Source organism: Heloderma suspectum, chromosome 2 (genome assembly GCF_057233095.1).
Source record: "Heloderma suspectum isolate Gila_16-S chromosome 2, 16-S_ref, whole genome shotgun sequence".
Taxonomy (NCBI): Eukaryota; Metazoa; Chordata; class Lepidosauria; order Squamata; family Helodermatidae; genus Heloderma; species Heloderma suspectum.
Genome location: NC_139459.1, coordinates 80,753,693 through 80,762,868, shown reverse-complemented (window position 1 = coordinate 80,762,868; position 9,176 = coordinate 80,753,693). Strand labels below are relative to the sequence as shown.

The 9,176-nt window shown below is 45.0% G+C and overlaps 1 long non-coding RNA gene across 1 annotated transcript in view; it reads right to left on the bottom strand.

The window, feature by feature from the left end:
* Positions 1–777: 777 nt before the first annotated feature.
* The window catches only part of LOC146352397 (uncharacterized), an 85,952-nt gene continuing 77,553 nt past the window's right edge, over positions 778–9,176 (bottom strand). The window contains exon 4 of the long non-coding RNA XR_014787354.1: positions 778–1,049. This is a non-coding gene — a long non-coding RNA (uncharacterized LOC146352397). The remainder of the gene's footprint in view (positions 1,050–9,176) is intronic.

Below are 9,176 nucleotides of genomic sequence, written 5' to 3'. Positions count from 1 at the left end.
AGGATCAGACTACTTCTTGTTTTACAAAAAGAATTTGTCTGGAAGCGGAAGATCTCCCCAGTGGTAGCTTTTTCCCAGAATACAGGATATGATCATTATCACTTAGATGCCATTTTATGTGATATTGGAATGACAAGAAGCCAATGGCATTATAACGTTGTCATAGAAACAGTGGAAATAATGAAATTAGCATTTGTTATCAAGCAGAATCTTTACGATGTGTTGCTTATACGTTAGAATACCTAACAGTGTAATCTTATATATGTCTACTCGGAAGTAAGTCAATGGGACTTGTGTATAGGATTACAGCCTAAGTGGTCAATGGGTTATTATTTTGTAATTTATTTAGAGTGGTTATTTTTATGATCCATGAGTATCTCCACTTATATGATCACATCACATTCGGTGAGCTCAGGGAAGCATTGTTTTGCAACCTGCCTGTGTTTTACCCAGACAGGATAGGAATAGAAGATCTATTGATCAGGGTCCCACGCAACCTTTGAGCCAGAGGCTCAAAATAACATCTGGAAATAGGGATTATGCATTTTGTTAAATCCGTTCTGTCTGTGTTCTGTTAGTTATCAGGCATCCTTCGTTCTGTCCTCCGCTCATTGGTGGAATGAGAGGATACTTCTCAGTTTCCCAAACTTGCATTTGCTTTGGAAAATGTTCACTCACACAGATGTGCACTTCTGAAAATATACATTTGCACTAATGCACAAATCCCCCCAAAATCTGCATTTTCACATGTTAGCCTACGGGGGAAATAGGCATTTTCAGCAAGAGGGTTTTTTTTTTTAATGTATTTTTGTACAACTAAATTTGTGTACAATTCCAGAAAGTATCAGAATCTGCTGCAGAATCCGCAGGTTGTATTCACAGAAATTCAAACTCATTTGAATCCGTTACAGATTTCTCTGACATCCTTATCTAGGAGTAGCTGGAAGAAGGATGAGAAGACTGAGGGCCCATGTCCTTCTCTGCTGTCACTTGACTACCTCCAGAGGGACTCTCCTACATACTGTTCAACTCCATTTGGGAGCCTGGCCCTGGGGAGAGGAAAAAGAGGGTTGACTGGGGGAAAGCAGAAGGGATTCATTAAAAGGGCAAGGCCTTTCCTCCCGCCCCCCTTTTTGGGTGGCTCCCATGTTTTGGTATCACTTGACTCATAAATGTCTTAACTGATTGAATCAAAGATCCATCTAGTCCACAAATCTATTTACGACAATGGCCATCCAGATGTTTCTGGAAGCTTTGGTGCAAACTGCACATTACACATACATTCTTGTAAGAAAACCCCAATGGTAGGGTGGCCATCTATGTTTTGCCAATAAAGAGGACAAAAGCGGACACAGATTTACAGATAATGTACATGTAAAATTTGGAAAACATTATTGTACTTTAAATAGACATTCTATTTCAGAGTTGGGAAGACCGTGACCAGGCAACCTGGTTAGTCTGCTGTCCAGGTATGGGGTGTTCATGGGCAACGTCAGGGCCCCTGCTGTTCTCCCTTCTTAGGGTTCTTTATGTATCATCATCATCTATATCCTGCCTATTCCCCAATACTGGGACTCAAAGTGGCTTTACAACATTAAAAACTTGCACAGTTAAAACATATAAATAGAAATGCAGAAAAGTTAAAAATATAATTAAATCATCAATAATATTAAAATTGTATACAATTTTAACATTTAAAAAAGCCAACAACAATATGAACAGTAGTATCCATCCATCATATTCTCATAGGGCCAGACTATCTATCCCCAAAGGCCTGCCAGAACAAAAAAGTTTTTGTCTGCCTGCAAAAACATACCAAGGAGGGTGCCACTCTTGCCTCACTGGGAAGGGAGTTGCAGGGCCTTGGGGCAGCCACCAAGAAGGCCCTCTCCCATGTTCCTACCAGGTAAGCCTCAGACTGGGCAGCCCTTCAAATAGAGAACGGTGCTCTATAAAAGAGGACACATGGCCACTCTACCCAATGATGTTGCATTTTTCTGTATTTGTTTATGCATTTTGTCAATGGCCTATCCTCTCACAGCTGCCAAAGACTAAATGGGCTCATTCACTCAGGTCAGCCTTCGTCAACCTAGTGCTCTCCAGATGTCAGGGCAGGTGCACCCGAGACACCTTTATGGGTACCCACCAAGGTGCCCTAACCCTAACCCCAGACACCTTTATTGGTGCTCACCAAGGTACCCTAAGCTTCCCACTTTAACAAAAGCAAACAAGCCACCTTTTCTTTCCAGCAGCTGGGACCGCTTCAAACCAAAGTGATGTGTGTGTAGGGAACATATGGATGCAGAATTTGCCTTTGGTGAAAAAGGTTTCTGTTGGCACTGAAAACTATGAATCCAAAGAAGTTGTTTAGTGTGTTGGAGCTCAGTCCCCACTCTGCCTTGTATTCAGTCTTTGGGGCAGGCTATTTGTTCTTTGTGATTAGCCAAGCCTCCCACGGAAGCTATTTTGTCATGGTGCCCACAACAGCTTCTCAAATTGCCAAATGTGCCCACATGGTCCCTGAAGTTGCTAGCTCCTGCCTTAAAGTGATATGGGGATTTAGGCAACCACAACTATATAAGGGAAGAGTTCACAGAGAGTGTTGCTATTAGCCATGCCTTCATGGGACTGGGTTTGGCATAGCCAGCCTGCGAGGAATGCAAGGTCCCAAGTCTTGAAATAAACTCCCTGCCCCATCCACAGATCAGCTGTTCATTATCAGCAGCTGCTATATTTAGCCTAAATGACACCTTGAGGGAAAGCATGGGGAGATAAAGACAGAGCTGCTGCTTCTTTTTTGCAGGAGGAGACTGGCAGAGGGAGGGCTCAGGGGCTTATTTTTGTTTCCCTTTTTTAAAGCATACATTGAAATTCGAAAGAGAGCTATGATTTAAATAGCTCCCTGTCTCTGGCTTGACAGACTACAATTAGTCCATTGTAAAAGTAATGATATGTTTCATTTATTTTCATGTGTTATTTTAATAGAACATTTGGAGGGGAGGGATTTCGTGCTAGAAACTACAGGATACAGCTGAAAAGCCGGGCAGCGAGCTGAGAAGATTGAAAAAAACATCTGTGATGTTTAATACAGCTAACAATACAAGCACGGGCTCCATTTTGTTTCTCATAGTACACACACGCCTACATACCAAACAGCCTTGAGGTTTCTCTAGCACACCTGTAACGCCCTTGTCCTCCTTTTAATTCTAAATGCCTCTAGACATAGTGGGAATTCTTACAGACAATGGCTTGGATCCAGATTTAAGCTGGATCAACTGCACTGGTGGAAGTGGATTTTCCCACCCCTCTTTTGCATGGCAGTCCCCTTGTCAGGAGCGCCTTGGCGGCCTCTCTCAGTAGTTTCCAATAGCCAACTCAAGACACAGATGGAAGTATTTCTTTTCAAAGCTTTAATCCTTTTACAACTTAATGACTCTTTCAGATGCTAATCAGCAGCGACTAAAGCAAAGAACAGCAGAGTGGCCTAAGCTTCAAGAAGGCAGCTGATCCCCATTTGAAAGGGAGTCCCTTGAAGACCCAGAACTTAAGGGCTAGGGAGAGATCCTCCTTCTTGCCCTTGGGTCCATGGGAGGCGGTCGTTGCTTGTGCACCAAATGGGTGCTATGCCTCCTTTCCGCACCCTCCATCAGTCGTCGCTCTTCGCGTCTGCGTCGAGCGTCTAAGAAGCCCCCCTCCTGCACTCCCTCACTGCCAGGGTCACTATCTATCTTAGGAATGCTGGCAGGAGGAATCTCTGCCAGGTGCTGAGCCTGTGAGGGATGAGCTGTCTCCTCTCCCACGGATTGCTGTTCCTCCTCAGAATCAGAACTGCTCTGGGGCTCTCTGGGCTCAGTTTCCACCCTGACAACCCTGCTCCAGTGACAGTCCCCTGAAAATGCTACACATTGTACATTTTATAGCCTTTACAAAATGGGTTTATCCTAGGGGTGCACGAAAGCCACTTACCTGGTCTCGCAGCTTGCTTCGCGGTGGGGGGGAGGCGCTTCGCTGCTCCCCCCGAAGTTCAGGCCGGGGGGGGGAGGCTTCCCTCCTCGCCCAGCCGAAATTCAGGCCGGGGGGGAGGCTTCCCGCCTCACCCGGCCGAAATTCAGGCCGGAGAGGAGGCGCCTCGCCTCGCCCGGCCGCGAAATAAAAAGTTTTTTAAAAAAACGCCCCCGTGATAGGCTACGTGACGATTAACGTAGCCTATCATGGCTAGATCTGCAAAGTCAGCCGTGATAGGCTATGTAAATCGTCACGTAGCCTATCATGGGTGACTTTAAAAAAAAAAAAAGCGCGTACGCAAATGGCGGCCCCCATAGGGAGCCGCCATTCGCGTTCCTTATTTGGTCGCTGTAGTCTACGTAAATCTTTATGTAGACTATGGCGAAAATAAGGGCAACGCAAATAGCGTTTACATAGTCTATGTAAATAGTCTTTACGTAGACTACAGTGACCAAATAAGGAACGCGAATGGCGGCTCCCTATGGGGGCCGCCATTAGCTGTACACGCTTTTTTTTTTTTTTAAGTCACCCGTGATAGGCTACGTGACGATTTACATAGCCTATCATGGCTGACTTTGCAAATCTAGCTGTGATAGGCTACGTTAATCGTCATGTAGCCTATCACGGGGGCGTTTTTCTATTTTTATTTTTATTGGAATGGCGGCGGCGGCAGCCGGTCAAAAGACCGGCTGCCGCCTCTGCCCCTGTCGAAGACCTGCCGAACCGCCGCCGGGACCCGCCGCTGGGAGGGACATTTGGGAAAGGTAAGTCCCATCCCGGGGGGGGGGGCGGGGGGGAAACTATTTCGGGGGGCCAAATACGTTGGCACTCGGCCCCCCGAAGTTTCGGGGAGAAATTCTCCCCCATCCCTAGCTAGATTTTTTTAAGGGTGTTCATATCAACGCTTTCATGAGTTCAGAGAAAAGGGCCCCACAGGTGTATGTGTATATATAGCTCCTTCATCTGGCCAGGGTTCCCCATTGGGCAGAGGAGCTGTACTTCTGTGAAGCCACTTTCATACTAATGTGTAGTCACTATGAGCCACAGTGTGTGTGCAAATAGCCAGCAGGTGCAATCGTGCTCCCACCTCATGGCTTCACTGAACATGGGCGGGGCTCATACACCTGTTCAGTCAGGACTCGGGAAGCTTTTTGATGTTGAGGGCCACATTTCTTAGAGATTAATTTATTGGGGGGGCGCATGCCAGCAGTAGATGGGGCCAGACCCAGAAAGGGGTGGAGCCAAGACCAGTGGAGACTGGTGGCTCTGATTTCGGTGGGGCTATAAATCCATCCTGGGTTTCAGTCAGAAGCAGCCGGAGCTCTAAAGTTCTATAACTTTTTATTTAAAGTTTTAAATAAAGTTTTAAAGAACATTTTTTTAAAGTTCTCTTCTGAACCCCAAAATAGGTTCAGCATCTTGCATAGCTCCTTTCGAGTTCTAGCTGGTTCTGACTGGAAGCCAGAGTAGATTTACAGCCCCATTGAAATCGGAGCCACCAGCCTCCACTGACCAGGACTGTAGAACTAATTTCAAGGGATGGTTCCTTATTTAGTAATGCTAAGTTTCAATACTGTTCAGTGAAATAAACAATATTGGAAAGACGTTGTGCTAGTTCTTTCACTAGCAATAAGAGTTGGCTTCAATCTTTCCCCTTTAACAGAAGAATACAGAATGTGGAAGGAACCCCAAAATGGGGATACGAGAATGGGGAAGAAAAGGGACAGGAGAGTCAGATAGCTGTATGGACTGCAAAAAATGGTTCCAGGCACAGTCTGAAGGCACATGAGGCAGCCACCCTCCCGAAGCTTAGCAGGTCTGGGTCTGGTCAGGGCTTGGAGGGGAAACCACCTGAGAACCGCATGTAGCCACCTTGAGTTCCACAGTGGAACAAAAGGGGGGGATAGAAAGAAAGAAAGAAAGAAAGAAAGAAAGAAAGAAAGAAAGAAAGCTAGCTAGCTGAGGATCCGGCCCGTGGGCTTCAAGTTGCACACCCCTGCCTTAAGTCTTCAAATCATTTGAGTCTAAGCTTCCAACTACCTGGAAAGCCAAAATAATAGATTCTTCAAAAAATAATCTAAATAAATGGCACATTAGGATCACAAGTAACTTAGGGCTCTCATCCAACATTTGGGAGCTCCTTTCGATTTCCTTGATCCATGGTAGGAAACTGTGGCAGGGTTATCAGCTGCTGGACCATCTAACATTTTAAAGTAATGTTAGGGCCAAATGACACATGACGTAAAATGCATCTTTTCACTTGAACATGCACATTTAAAAATGCAAATTGCATAGCTGGGGTGGGGCAAAAACTAACAGAGTCACAGCAGGCTCGGGGGGGGGGGGATGATGACCCTTTTTTGCCCTGCTGTGTACCTAAGCAAAAATTCCTCCTCTAAAACTAGTATAGAAATTCTCCATTGGCACCAATAAGGAATACCCCCTCCCTCCCCCCAAACAAATACCAGTTTCAGAGGAGTGGGGTGGAATCTCCTGTGCCTTTTTCATAATTTGCTTCTAATATTAGAGTGGGAGATGAGAATATGGCTTTTATAAGTAGCCCCCAAAATTGTTTTTAATGCCACCCCCCCCCAAACTCCATTAACTGAAGCTGGCTAATTAAACACCACACTTCACTTAAGAAGGTTAAGAACCAGATATCTTGTGATTCAGAGTCACTGTTTACAAATTGATGTTGTTCTGCCCATTTATGTATTAAATTCACATTGTGTATGTTTACTGATACAGCATGAAAGAAGATCTGTGTAGCAAATTATCTTGGCTAAAGTGCATGCAAGGCTAGTGATTACTAGTAGTATTAGGTTCTATACAGGAAGCTCTTGCAGATGATACAAACTCCTATAGTTCTAGAGAAGTCATTATGATGCTGGGAGCCAGCAGCAAGGTGTTGGAAGAGAAAGCTGTGAGAGTGTGTCATGTGGCGCCTGCCCTGTGACCCCTAAGTAGCTTGGAGCCTTCAGGTTAGGGATGTCAGAGGAATCTGTTTGGGGGGTGGAACTTGACAAGCTTTTGACAGTTCGGCCCCCTGGACTTTGGTCCATTTTCTTCTAACTGGCCCGATTTGGCCTGCAGCAAGTTAGGCCAGTCAGCGGATTTTCCATGTTTTTCCATTTATTCAAAGTATGGCTGCAAATTGTGCAAACTGTGGCCCAACCATAAACAAAAATCCACAAGAAGTCCCCTGAGTTCAGGGAAAACACATGGTTCAGCTCGCAAATGCAAGCCCAGGAAGGCAGGCTGGCAGGCAGTCGAGCCCCAAAAGGGCTGGATTTCCAAGTGGTGGACATCCCTAGTTCAGGTGTGGTAAAGGAATGTTTTCCCGTCACCAGTGTTGAAGTAAGATTTAACCTTGAGTCCAGTTGGCTTCTCTACACAGAATTGTACTTCTTGTCCTTCATCTCAGGCTGCAAAATGCCTTGAGCCAGCCCTGCTGAACCATAGGACTCATAGCTCTGAAGGCTTTTCTTACAGCGTTGAATAGCCGATTGAGTTCCTCCTTTAGGCAAGCACGCCATGGATGGTCTCACAAAAAATTAATATCACTTCCATGTATACCATTGTAGCATGACACACACTTGGCTGTCCCTATGTGTACACATTGCAGGAAGCCCCACTGGCGGTAGGTTCCCATGGCATCTGCATGTGGCAGCGTACGTGCGTCGTGCGGGGTACATGTAATTTCCTACACAGAAGTGATGATTGTTTTGCAAACAGCAGTCCAAAGTTACTTTACATCAAAGGATTTCTGACAAACAACTGTTCTTCTTTCACGGGACGAGTCCAATAACGCAACAGCTATTTTTGTTTTATGGAGAATGTAACAGCTGGGCATTTCTCATATTAGATTAATAGAAACTGCATTACAGTGTTGTCTGGCCAAGGACCAATAAAAGCTTACATTTTCCTTACCCTTAATTTTATTTTAAGTTTATCCACCTCCTTTGCCAGGTTTATCTCTTGGCCTGGAGGTAACCTTTAGACAAATGTGCGTGCCCTGATAGCTTTGAAATATGATCTGCATTTTCTTTGGTGCTGGGAAATGTAAATCAGGACAGTGGGTGAATAACAGCTTGGCTTTATGTCATGAAATGTAATTCTGTGCAATGGCAGAGTCAGGTTTTATGCAGCGATCAAGACGAGAATAGGCAGAGTGCTAGTCTACACCTGCTGCAGTGTTTTTCGGAAAAGGGAGTATCAGGGAGCACTGGTTTGTAAATTGCACATTAATTTCCTGAACCTTCTACTGGGTTGTTGGTTTCTAAAGCATACATCAGTTGCTGGGAACACAAAGCGGAAGGTGCTATTGAACACATGTCCTACTTGTGGGCTTCCCACAGGCAGCTGGTTGGCTACTGTGGAAGAGAAATGCTGGACTAGATGGACCTTGATCTGATCCAGCATGGCTCTTCTTATGTCCTTACATATATCCTTAAATGGACAACACTGCCAATACACACTCTTTAACTGCCATGTCATATAAAAGATCTCAAAAACAATTATACTGGGAAAAATCTTAAATGCAAATTTAAAAATTGGTGGTGGGGGGGAAAAAGCTGTCTATTCTTTTCCAAGGGAGATAAGGAAGGTATGAACTATCTATGAAATGGGCAACTTTGGTTGCCCTGGTGATTGACTTAAGGACAAACTATACAAGATGATTAATACTGAGCCTGAAGCTACATCTCCAATGTTTCTTTAACTAATTGAATGTGTGGGGCCCCAATTCTTATAAAAGTCACAGTGTGGGGGGAGGAAAATCCCTTTCTTCCCCAGCCATGACCCTCTGACACTGCCCCCCCCCCACACACACACACAGTGAGAAACATAAGTCTCCAAGACGTGTGTGCAGGCCAGTGTTCAGAGCACATTATACCAGTTATATATTGGCTACAGTGGCTACTTCTGTGCTTAGAAAGTACTGGTATTGACCTCTGCTTTTGGACCAGGCCTTCACCCTTATGAACCTTCCTAGACTTTAAATTTGGCCACAAAGGCCCTGCACCTAAGGTCAGTTAGGTGAGACAGGGCCTTTTCAGTGGTCGCCCTCATATCTACTGAATTTCCCCCTGAGGGAGGTACATCCATGATTGCATTTAGGTGGAGTTTTGCTTTTTATTTCTATCTGATTTTTGATAAAAGGTTCAGTTTGA